This window comes from Girardinichthys multiradiatus, chromosome 9 (genome assembly GCF_021462225.1).
Source record: "Girardinichthys multiradiatus isolate DD_20200921_A chromosome 9, DD_fGirMul_XY1, whole genome shotgun sequence".
Taxonomy (NCBI): domain Eukaryota; kingdom Metazoa; phylum Chordata; class Actinopteri; order Cyprinodontiformes; family Goodeidae; genus Girardinichthys; species Girardinichthys multiradiatus.
In genome coordinates this window covers 1,569,094-1,581,754 of record NC_061802.1, presented here as the reverse complement: position 1 = coordinate 1,581,754, position 12,661 = coordinate 1,569,094, and the positions used below count along the sequence as shown (strand labels likewise).

The window sequence follows — 12,661 nt, the reverse complement described above, 5'->3', positions numbered from 1 at the left end:
AGATGTTGTTACTGCAGACTCTGAAATATTCAGCTCACACAGCAAAAACCGACGATAAACAGAAGAAAACCTGGAAGCTAACGATGCTAGCGCCTTGTTGTTTACTTCCGCCGGAAGTCTCACACGGTAATTTACACCAGAAACATGACCGACCCTTACGTTCCGCTCCCAGGTCCAAGCATTTGTTTTTCTTCAGATTGCTTTTATGTAGTTTTGAGTCCTGCTGTACGTATATATTTTCTGTATCTGATAAAACATAAAAGAAAAGATCTAAACAGTAAATGTATTATATCATGCAGCATAAAACTAGTAAAAAACCTGTCTGAGTAAATTGGTCTTCAAGTGCTTCTTAAATAATACAACAGAATGAAGACAGTGCAAAGATGGAGGCCAATCTAGCAGCCTTGGCTCTTCTTGGTCTTAAAATGTGTTCATGAGACCATTAACAGCCTTTGACTGGAAGATATTGGACTGCAAGAAGTGGTATTGGGCTTCAGCAGGTCAGTGGTATAAGCTCGGGTCTTTACCACATAGGGTTCTAAAAGTAGGGACCAACATTTCAAAATGGATCCTAAAATGCCAATGTAGCCAATGTATAGATTGAAACTGAAGAAATGTGTTCTCTCTATTCTTTGTTGGTTGAAAGCCTTGCAGCAGCATTGTGAACTGACTGGAGGCTGTAAAAAACATTTAATTTAATCCAACATTTTTATGTTTGCATTGCATGAATCTGAAAAACTAAACCTAGCAGCTTTTATTTTATATTCCACAAAACTGTGAAGCATAAGAAATATAAAAATGTATTATAACCAGATCAATAAATTAAAACATTTTGAAAATAGCATAATAATAATAATAGTTGGAAAGGCAATGCAGGTTTATGTGCTACAACAACATTTCTTTTCCCTTAGGGTTGAACATAGTATTTCTGAATTATTATTATTGAATTAATATTTTTGAAAGTTTATTGTGCAGTAAATTTTAGGAGCAAGGCAATTCAAAGTGCTTTACATGATTAAAAAAAAGGACACAGCAGTGGCTTGATACAGGAAAGTAAAGGAAAGTTATACTGCAGGCTAAAATTAAGTTTAAATACAACAGTCAAAAGCATCAAGAGTTTTAACATTGATTCAAAGGAACTCAGGGTTTCAGCATTTCTGCAGGTTAATGGAAGTTTGTTCCAGATTAGTGGATCATAAGAAATTAATACTGCTTCTCTATGTTTGGTTCTGATTCAGGGGATGCAGAGTAGACTTAAACCCTCAGACCCGATTGGTCTGGAAGGTTGATACAACGGCAATAAATCTTTATATATTTTGGTGCTAGGCCATTCAGTGACTTATAAACTAACATATGTATTTTGAACTCTGTTCTCTGAGATAGAGGGAGTCAGTGGAAGGACTTTAGAACTGGGGTGATGTTCTCTACTTTGTTAGTTTTAGTGTGGATGCAGGCAGCAGCTTTCTGGATCCGTTGCGGCTGTTATGATTGACTTTTTAGGCAGACCTGTGAAGACACTGTTGCAGTAATTAATTTGACTGAAGGTCATAGAAGGCCAACGTGATGATTATCTTTATGTCTCTCTATAGGTTCAAGTCTGAATCCATGACTACACCCAGATTGTTGGCCTGATCACTGTTTTTTTTAGTTGCAGCAACTGAAGCTGTGTGCTGACTCTTGATCGTTCTTCCTTTGCTCCCAAAATAATGACATCAGTTTTGTTTTTATTCAGCTGATGAAAATTATGGCGCATCCACACATTGATTTGTCCTATGCATCTAGCCAATGCTGAGTAGATTCATGGTCACCTGGTGACATTGTAATGTAGAGCTGCTTATCATCTGCATAGTTATGGTATGCATGTGATTTTTGCCAACTCTGATGTAGGGTTACCTGCTGACATAAAGAAGTCCCTGTCCTCCAAGCAAGACTTAAACCAGTCAAGTGTTGTACCAGAAAGACCGACCCAGTTCTCCAGTTGTTCCAGTAATATACTGTGATCAACAAGGTTAAATGCTGCACAGAGATCCAATAATACTAAGACTGTGGTTCTTCCACAGTCTGCGTCAAAGCACCTGGTCATTGTTTAGAAGGTATTTAACAGTTGACACACTCAATAACCTTACTGATGAATGGAACATTTGAGGAGGACCAGTAATTTTGCAATATCAATATGTCCAGATTTTACTTTTTCAACATATTTCCAAGAACCAAATTCAATTCAATTCAATTCACAACACATGTCGTCTCAAGGTTCTTCACAAAGTCAGGTTCATTCATTCCAATTAATCCCAACCATTGAACAGTTCAGTCAGATTCAGTTATTTATTCAAATTGGATAAAAAGTTTTTCTATCTAAGGAAACCCAGCAGATTGCATCCAGTCAGTGACTTGCAGCATTCACTCCTCCTGGATGAGCATGTAGAGACAGTGGACAGTCACTGGTGTTGACTTTGCAGCAATCCCTCATACTGAGCATGCATGTAGCGACAGTGGAGAGGAAAAACTCCCTTTTAACAGGAAGAAACCTCCAGCAGAACCAGAACCAGGCTCAGTGTGAGCGGCCATCTGCCACGACCGACTGGAGGTTTGAGATAACAGGGCAGAAACACAAAAGGAACACAGAAGGATTGATCGGAATACTTTCTATGGGAAGGAAAAGTAAATGTTAGTGGATGTAGCTCCTTTAGTCGTTTCATAAACGTCATATTCACTACACAGTATTAAATAATTAAGTATACAGCCGCTAAGTATAATAAATCAGGGTCTCTATGCTTGTAAATATTTATTGATCCATGTTGTTTAATACAGCCTAAAAAGCTGTAGAAGGTACATAGGTGGTCAACTCACTAGGAAACTATAACTAAACTGTTTCACTGCCAATCAGCAGAGATGAGCCAGAAGTAACTTTTTCAATTAAATCCTGTTGTTGTGGTTTTGATTGGATAGCATTTTACCTCCTCTGTGACTTTTTATATCTGCATGGAGAGGAATCCAGAGGAAAGTCATAATCAAACTATTAATTTGAAGAGCAAGGTTTTTCCTTTTCTTGTAAAATATTTTACCAACAGTATGGTGGCTCAGGTGCTAGGGGTTCATCCTGTCACCGGCGAGTTGCCAGTTTCAACCCCGCTCTGTCCATCTCAGTCATTGTGTTCCAAGGCAAGACACTTCATCTGCCTTGCCTCCTGATGGTGGTCAAAGGGCTCATTGACACAGATTGTATGGCAGCCCTACTTTAGTCAGTCTGCCCAGGGCAGCTGTGGCTACAATGTAAGTCTACCACTATCATGGTGCATTCAGACCGACTGTGATTCTAGCAAATTTTTCACCTCATTCGCGTGCGGTTGCTTGCCTGACATTTCGCTCACCTGACATTTCGCTCACCTGACATTTCGCTCACCTGACATTTCGCTAGCAATTCGCATGGCCAACGTGCAACAAAGCTCCACTCGCTTCACCGCGTCATCAAATAGGAGGAGATTCTATCTGCTGCTTACCAGGTTCAACTCAACATGGAGCGAGTGACAGTGCTTTATTTATGGAATGCCGAACAATGCTGCCGGTGTCAACATCCTTGGGTTCACCAGATTCTCCAGAGACTGAACCAGTTTAGAAAGTACTACCACCTACTCCCGGAGCTGTGCATGTATGACAGTTGCTTTCAGCAATAGGCGGGGGACGTCCGGGGGGGACGGATGGGAGGTGTACCCCCCAATAATCATTGGAAATACAAAAACATTTTTTAAATGATAATATAGTAATATTTAATAAAAGCACAGCTAAAGTGATCCAAGTTAGATAGTACGTAAAAAAGTTTCCTAATTATTAAAAGATCACGACACCCCTATCCCACAAAGTGGTTTGGTCCACATGCTGTTTCCAACTGGAGGGGCTACCGGCTGCTGCACTTGGCAGCTTGGTTTTCAGTTGATGAGGAAACTGCACCAATGTGTAAAAGCCAGTTAGTCATTTATCACATCACTCGTTCAAAGAGTGCAAGGTTATAACATAAAAAGTGATATTTCTCCCGCTTTGTCCAAAACCAGCCTCTACCGTCAGCTGCTAGCTAAGCTAATAGCCTAGCGTATGATGGTTAACAAGCTGAATGTTAGTAGCAGCACTGATGGGACACATGAGAAGAGAGCGAGGAGGGAAAAGAGATCACTTAGGACAGAGGACAGATTTTTCAAAAACCTCTGTCAGGATGTTATTGTCAGATATAAATCTAATTCACTAAAGTGTAAATTAGAGCAGAATGCAAATAAATTCTGTTAGATGTAATCATAAAGATGGACCATTGCTACCTTTCACCTATTACCATTGTTGACATTGCTGGTTGAACATAAAAAACGTGTATAGGGGTAAAATATGGACTAATAAAGAGCAATGCTATAACTACAAATATTTTTCAATAACATAATTTTAACATGCTGAAAATTTTCCAAGGAGCAGGAAAGAGAGAGGGAGGGAGCTTTTTTTTCCATGTCCCCCCAAGAATTACTCTCTGAAATTTTTCTGTTTAGTGTCCCCCCAAAAATATAATGGGATTTTCGCCCCTGCTTTCAGCGGTACTTCCATCTGTCCAGGATCCAGTTTGAGGACCTGCTGTCCCTCGTGGGGATGAATCAGCCTTCAGGACACCAACTACAGGCGCTGTCTCCCCGCTGCAGAACACCTTTTCATCTGTCTTTGGTGAGTAAATAAATCTCAGCTCAACAGATAAACAGTCAAATTGTACTGTCCACATCTTCTAAATATAATAAACATTTTTGTGCCTAAACATATGGACGAGGAACGCCAAAATACACCAGGCAAGAGCTGATAGGACTACAGAATGTACCATGGTAGCCAAGTATTGAATAATTACGTAGTTTAAATAACGGCTGATCGGCGACCAAGAAATCAGGCTTGCTGACATATGCATCTGAAAATGAAATACTTATGAATAAAATATAATTTCCTACGTGAACATAGATATACCCTGAGCAACTGCTGGAAGTTTCATACCTGTATGACAGCTGTTGTGCTGAACAGAGGGCTATAGACACCATGTGAATTGACAGAAAAGTTCAGATTTTTTAACTCCAGTGAAATTCCCTTCGCTCTCACTACGCTCTCGTACTCGTACTCGTTGTCTTCCACTTTATCCAGGACCGGGTCGAGGGGGCAGCAGACTCAGCAGAGACGCCCAGACGTCCCTCTCCCCAGACACCTCCTCCAGCTCCTCCAGGGGGAGCCCAAGGCGTTCCCAGGCCAGCCGAGAGACATAGTCCCTCCAGCGTGTCCTGGGCCGTCCCCTGGACCTCCTCCCGGTGGGACGTGCCTGGAACACCTCCCGAGGAAGGCGTCCAGGAGGCATCCGGTATAGATGCCCAAGCCACCTCAACTGGCTCCTCTCGATGTGGAGGACCAGCGGCTCTACTCCGAGCCCCTCCCGGATGGCCGAGCTCCTCACCCTATCTCTAAGGGAGTGCCCGGCCACCCTACGGAGGAAGCTCATTTCAGCCGCTTGTATCCGGGATCTCGTTCTTTCGGTCATGACCCAAAGTTCATGGCCATAGGTGAGGGTAGGAACGTAGACCGAACGGTAAATCGAGAGCTTCGCTTTTTGGCTCAGCTCTCTCTTCACCACAACGGACCGGCACAGCGCCCCCTTTACTGTGGCAGCCGCACCAATCCGTCTGTTGATCTCCCGCTCCATTCTTCCCTCACTCGTGAACAAGACCCCGAGATACTTAAACTCCTCCACTTGAGGCAGGAACTCCCCTCCAACCTGAAGAGGACAAGCCACCCTTTTCCGGTCGAGAACCATGGCCTCGGACTTGGAGGAGCTGATCTTCATCCCAGCCGCTTCACACTCGGCTGCGAACCGCCACAGTGCATGCTGTAGGTCTTGGCTAGAGGGGGCCAGCAGGACCACGTCATCTGAAAAAAGAACAGACGAAATCCTCTGGTCCCCAAACCAGACCCCCTCCGGCCCTTGGCTGCGCCTAGAAATCCTGTCCATGAAAGTTATGAACAGGACCGGTGACAAAGGGCAGTCCTGCCGGAGTCCAACATGCACCGGGAACAGTGCCGGCAATGCGAACCAAACTCCTGCTCTGCTTGTACAGAGACCGGATGGCCCCAAGTAAAGAGCCACCGATTCCATACTCCAGGAGCACCCCCCACAGGGGATCACGAGGGACACAGTCGAATGCTTTCTCCAGGTCCACAAAACACATGTGGACCGGTTGGGCAAACTCCCATGAACCCTCGAGTACCCTGTAGAGGGTATAGAGCTGGTCCAGTGTCCCACGGCCGGGAAGAAAACCACACTGTTCCTCCTGAAGCCGGGGTTCGACTATCGTCTGGACTCTCCTCTCCAATACCCTGGCGTAGGCCTTATCAGGGAGGCTGAGGAGTGTGATCCCCCAATTGACACTGTGGAATCTTTCCGCTTCCTGGGAACCATCATCTCCCAGGATCTCAAGTGGGAGCCAAACATCAGCTCCCTCATCAAGCTCCTGCGGCAGCTGAAGAAATTCAACCTGCCAAAGACTATGATGGTGCACTTCTACACAGCCATCATTGAGTCCATCCTCACCTCCTCCATCACCATCTGGTATGCCGCTGCTACAGCCAAGGATAAGGGCAGGCTGCAGCGTGTCATTCGGTCTGCTGAGAAGGTGATTGGCTGCAGTCTACTGTCGCTCCAGGAACTGTACACCTCCAGGACCCTGAAGCGGGCAGGGAAGATTCTGGCTGATGCCTCCCACCCCGGTCACAGACTCTTTGAGACTCTCCCCTCTGGCAGGAGGCTGCGGTCCATCCGGAACAAAACCTCACGCCACAAGAACAGTTTTTTCCCATCTGCCACCAGCCTTGTTAACAAAGCCCACACCCCCCCTTTTTTTTGCTGACAGGACACTTGTAACCTGTAACTCTATGCGTTACATTAACGTTCAGCATGGACTCCTGCTTTACTTGCACAATGATCACCTGCACTGTTGTATTGCTCTTGCATCTTATACTGCTCTATATTTACTCTCACTCACTTAAAACTGTGCACATATATTTATATTATATTGTAGATATGTTTATACTGTTTAATTTGTACTGTATTGCACCGACTACGCCAAAACAAATTCCTTGTATGTCCAAAAACGTACTTGGCAATAAAGCTTTTCTGATTTCTTCTTTCTTCTGTAGTTGGAACACACCCTCCGGTCACCCTTCTTATGAAGGGGGACCACCACCCCAGTCTGCCAATCCAAAGGCACTGTCCCCGTCCGCCATGCAATGTTGAAGAAGCGTGTTAACCATGACAGGCCCACAACATCCAAAGACTTGAGGTACTCAGGGCGGATCTCATCCAACCCCAAAGCCTTGCCACCGCGGAGCTTTTTAACCACCTCGGTGACTTCAGCCTGGGTGATGAAAGAGTCCAAACCCGAGTCCCCAGCCTCTGTTTCCACCAGGGAATGCGTGATGGCAGGATTGAGGAGATCCTCGAAGTACTCCTTCCACCGGCCGATAATGTCCCCAGTCGAGGTCAGCAGCTCCCCACCCCCACTGTAAACAGTGTTGGCGAAGCACTGCTTCCCCATCCTGAGGCGCCGGACGGTTTGCCAGAATCGCTTCGGGGCCAACTGGTAGTCCTTCTCCATGGCCTCACCGAACTCCTCCCAGGTCCAAGTTTTTGCCTCTGCCACTGCCCGGGCCGCAACACGCTTGGCCCCATGGTACCCGTCAGCCGCCTCAGGAGTCCCACAAGCCAACCACAGCCGATAGGACTCCCCCTTCAGCCTGACAGCGTCCCCCACTGCCGGTGTCCACTACCGGGTTCGGGGACCGCCGCTGCGACAGGCACCGCAGACCCTACGGCCGCAGCCACGGGCAGCAGCATCGACAATAGATGTGGAGAACATGGTCCATTCGGACTCTATAGAAATATACACATATATAAATAAAAAGATGCATTTGCAACATCTGTATGCTGTTGTTTTGTACTCTATTGAATGTTCATCAGAGAAACAGCCTGGGGGAAGAAACTGTCTCTGTGGCGGCTGGTTTTAGCGAACAGTGCTCTGTAGCAGCAGCATGAAGGTAAAGCTCTGAACAGTTTATGTGCAGGGTGTGTGGGGTCTGCAGAGATTTTTGCAGCTCTTTTTCTGACCCTAGACCAGTATAAGTCCTGGATGGAGGGAAGGTCAGCCCTGATTATTCCACTGCTTGTAGAAAGCCCCATTTTTTGGAATGCCCGATACAAATTTACCAGAGCAATTTCACTTTCCTGGGGCTTTACTTTCACAGGTAATTGGTCCTGGTCCGGAGGTAGGATTTTTCAGATTTCCCCAGCATTGGTAAAGGGACAGGGTTGTGTGCACAGAGGCATGGCACCACCAGCTGTAGTAATAGAGGAGGTTATGGCACACGTTTGTCATTTTTAAAGTAGTAATTTGCCACAAAAGTAGTTTTAAGATGTTTTCAAACAAGAAAGTAGACCTCAAAACTTCATCAGTCAGTTCATCAAGAATGAGAATGTGCTTTATGAGTTTTTGGAGCTCTGCTTGCAGGCTGATCTGGCTGCTAAGCAAAGTACACTGGGCGGTTGGACTGGGACTACCCCACTAACCGCTGTCTGATTTGCCCGGCACTCTGAGATTTGCTTTTATTTGTTTTCTGTTTATGGTGACTGAAAGTGAATATAGGGCATTTAGTAGTTATGTGGTGAATTACTGCAAGTACCGGAATATAACTGATTTAGCTCCATCATACATCAAAGATCTGATTGGTCCATATGTTCCTAACAGAGCACTTCGTTCTCAGACTGCAGGTTTACTGGTGGTTCCTAGTCTCTAGAAGTAGAATGGGAGGCAGATCCTTTATCAAGCTCCTCTCCTGTGGAACCAGCTCCCAGTTTTAGTCCGTGAGGCAGACATCCTGTCTACTTTTAAGGCTAGGCTTAAAACTTTCCTTTTTGATAAAGCTATAGTTAGAGTGGCTTAGGTTATCCTGAGCTATCTGTGTAGTTATGCTGCTATAGGCTTAGACTGCTGGAGGACATACTGACCACTTTCACCCTCTCTGTTACATTCTCATACTACTCTCCAATTTTGCATTATTTGCTGTTATTTCAGTTTTTAACTTTGTTCTCTCTTTTCTCTTCCTAGAAGCTACACCTGGCCTGACTCTGTGTCTACCTGTGACACCTTTCTGGAGAGGGGCATCGTCTGAGCTTCTGCTGGCAACAACTTAATGCTCACCTTCTACAGATGATCCACATGGCCCTGTCTTTCAGTGTTTAACCCTTTCTCTCTCCTAGACATAGCTACTGACTGAGCTTCTACTGTGACTAACTCTATGTGCTCTCTTTCAGACTCTAACCTTGAAAACTGGCTCAGAGTTTATCTGTTCTTTCTTTCTAGATGAAACAACTAAAGGAGCTACATCCATTAACATTTACTTTTCCTTCCCATAGAAAGTACTCCTGGATCAGTGCTTCTTTGTTCTCTTTGTGTCTCTGCTCTGTTCTCTCTAACCCCCAGTCAGTCGTGGCAGATGGCCGCTCACACTGAGCCTGGTTCTGGTTCTGCTGGAGGTTTCTTCCTGTTAAAAGGGAGTTTTTCCTCTCCACTGTCGCTACATGCATGCTCAGTATGAGGGATTGCTGCAAAGTCAACACCAGTGACTGTCCACTGTCTCTACATGCTCATCCAGGAGGAGTGAATGCTGCAAGTCACTGACTGGATGCAATCTGCTGGGTTTCCTTAGATAGAAAAACTTTTTATCCAATTTGAATAAAAAACTGAATCTGACTGAACTGTTCAATGGTTACGATTAATTGGAATGTATGAACCTGACTGTTGTGAAGAACCTTGAGACGACATGTGTTGTGAATTGGCGCTATATAAATAAACTGAATTGAATTGAATTGACTTGGAAGAGTCAACACCAGGACCAAGCCAAACCAAAATAAAAGTGGAGTCCGAAAAAAGTAGTTGTTATCGATGCACTGATACAATTCAGTTGCTTACATGAGTAAAAATGTAACTTACTGCAAATACTGTAAATTGTAATGGTAATATTTTGGTTGTGCAGGACATGGAATGCGCTAGAAAGCTACTCCATTGACGCCAAACCTTGCGGAGTATCAGCATCAGGATGAAACTGATCGAGACAGACATGGCTGGACCCCATTAGACTATTTTGAACAGTACATAGATAGAGATATGACAACACTGATTTCAGAATGCTCTGTTATGTCACTGTCTAAGAGTGGGGACCCACTCAACATGACAGTAGATGAATGGTTTGAATGTTTTGTATTTTGATACATGCATACAATGCCATCCTGGAACGGTTTGCTGGTTGCTTTTAGTTTCAAAAATATGCATGTTTGTGTTGTTAATACATGCAAAACAGTCAGGAAAAAGTGCTGTGTTCAAGGTTGAAATAAAGAGTTTTTCACTCTATTTCACACAGGGGACTGTATTGTGTTTTGTGGAAATTTGGAACCGGAATCCATATGTGGATTGTGTTTTTCTCCAAAAGTACGTAATATCAAAAGATGATGCTTAGTTTTTATTCTACTTAGGTTCTAATAAGCCCAGAATAGCAAAGATAAATAAAAAATGCACGTCAAAAAACACCTTGGGCCTTAGAAGTTTAAACACCTGACCCTCATGCATAAATTCTCTCAGAAGATCAGAGGAAAGGTTCAAGAGTTTATTGTGAAATAATGATATTGATTGTGCAGGAGATCTCGGTCCAGGAACTTCCTGGGGGGAAAACAGCTCAGCAGAGTCACTAGGGGAGAGAGGTAGAGGTAAGCGGGACAAATAATGCAGGGAGGAATGTTGATGGAAATGGAGGAGGCTTACTGGTATGAGTGAAAAATGAATGCCAATGCTTTTTGATAAAGCTTATAGTTAGAGTGGCTTAGATTAGGGTTAGGGTTAGTTATCTCTGTAATTATGCTGCTATAGGCTTAGGCTGCTGGAGGACATAATTACCACTTTCACCCTCTTCGCTACATTCTCACACTACTGTCCAATTTTGCATTATTTGCTGTTATTTCAGTTTTTAACTTTATGTTCTCTCTTTTCTCTTCCTAGAAGCTACACCTGGCCTGACTCTGCCCCAGTCAGTCATGGCAGATGGCTGCTCACACTGAGCCTGGTTCTGCTGGAGGTTTCTTCCTGTTAAAAGGGAGTTTTTCCTCTCCACTGTCGCTACATGCATGCTCAGTATGAGGGATTGCTGCAAAGTCAACGCCAGTGACTGTCCACTGTCTCTACATGCTCATCCAGGAGGAGTGAATGCTGCAAGTCACTGACTGGATGCAATCTGCTGGGTTTCCTTAGATAGAAAAACTTTTTATCCAATTTGAATAAATAACTGAATCTGACTGAACTGTTCAATGGTTACGATTAATTGGAATGTATGTACCTGACTTTTGTGAAGTACCTTGAGACAACATGTATTGTGAATTGGCGCTATATAAATAAACTGAATTGAGAGTGAGAGTGAGTAGGAATCCAGGGAGAGAGGTCCGTGTGGTGTTTTGTATCAGAAGGTTGGAGGGCAATGGTGTAAAGAGCAGTGGTGGAGAAGATGAGAGCAACAGAGGGTGGACAGGTTGTACTGGGGAGTTATTTGATGAGGTTCCTTGGGTCGCCCACTGTGCAATAAAGATCAAAAGTTTATACTTAGTTGCAGGCATCGTGGTGTATTCAGATCCAAGAACATACAGAGAGGAAGAACTTGGTCTGAACTTGAAGGTTGCCTTGGAAAGGGGAAACTCACGGGAGCTTTAGCGTAGGAAACAACACAGAGAATAACATGAGAGCTCAGAGGGCTTGTATGCAGACAGTGGAGAACAAAGATTCCAGAAACACAAATCCAACCATACAGACACAAACACCCCAGATTCCTTACATCAGTTACCACCTTGTTCCCGAATTACCTTGGCAACCTCACGAATGACACCTTGTCCCGGGAAACTCCTTCGTCTATGGCCATCCACTACAGCTACTTATTTTCACTCCAGCCTTTGCCTGCCCGCTCTCCTACTCTCAAGAGGATATACCAGCCCAGACTCCCATTCTCCACCCTGATTCAGAGCACTCCTTCCAACCCAGAACAGTAAGCTACATTTTCATCTCAACTCATTCAACTTAAGACCTGTATCATTCAAAACCCCCACTAACTGCTCCTCTACCTTTTAGAAGCCTCAAGCCTCATGAGCCCAGAATCCAGTCCATTCCAGTACTGAGTGCTTTTGTGGTTTTTCGTGTGGGTCAGGAAGTTACCTCAGAATATGATGCGGGGGTTCTCTTAAGCAGGGGGCAAATCTTTGATTTGTTCAATGGTTCAGTTAATGCAGTGGTAGTGTTGGACCAGATCTTCTTGCATCAACGGATGTGGTGTTGGACAGAGGCAACAGAGATTTCCTTTTCATTGGCAGGGAACAATGGAGAGGTAGCCTAGGGAGACTTCAAAGGGAGAAACACCAGTAGCAGAAGAAACATTGGAATTGTGTTGTGAGCATATTCATTTTAAGGTCAGAACTAAGACCAATCAGATGGGTTGGTGGAAGTCACATATCTGAGGGAGGTTTCGAGTTCTTCATTCATTCGTTCAGTTTGGCCATTGAATTGTAGATCAAAACCAG

At 44.4% G+C, this 12,661-nt stretch overlaps 2 long non-coding RNA genes across 3 annotated transcripts; one reads left to right on the top strand and one right to left on the bottom strand.

Annotated features, from left to right (window-relative positions):
• The first annotated feature begins 4 nt into the window (after nucleotides 1-4).
• On the top strand, nucleotides 5-7,420 carry LOC124873800. 2 transcript variants are annotated; one of them, XR_007039632.1, is made up of 3 exons: nucleotides 5-126; nucleotides 4,570-4,695; nucleotides 7,195-7,420. It is a non-coding gene; the product is annotated as an uncharacterized LOC124873800 (long non-coding RNA). The 2 variants fall into 2 exon arrangements; XR_007039633.1 differs by lacking the exon at nucleotides 5-126 and adding an exon at nucleotides 397-500.
• LOC124873801 lies at nucleotides 3,341-3,711 on the bottom strand. The gene is made up of 2 exons (XR_007039634.1): nucleotides 3,404-3,711; nucleotides 3,341-3,371 (listed from the first exon to the last, which is right to left on the bottom strand). It is a non-coding gene; the product is annotated as an uncharacterized LOC124873801 (long non-coding RNA).
• Nucleotides 7,421-12,661: the final 5,241 nt, after the last annotated feature.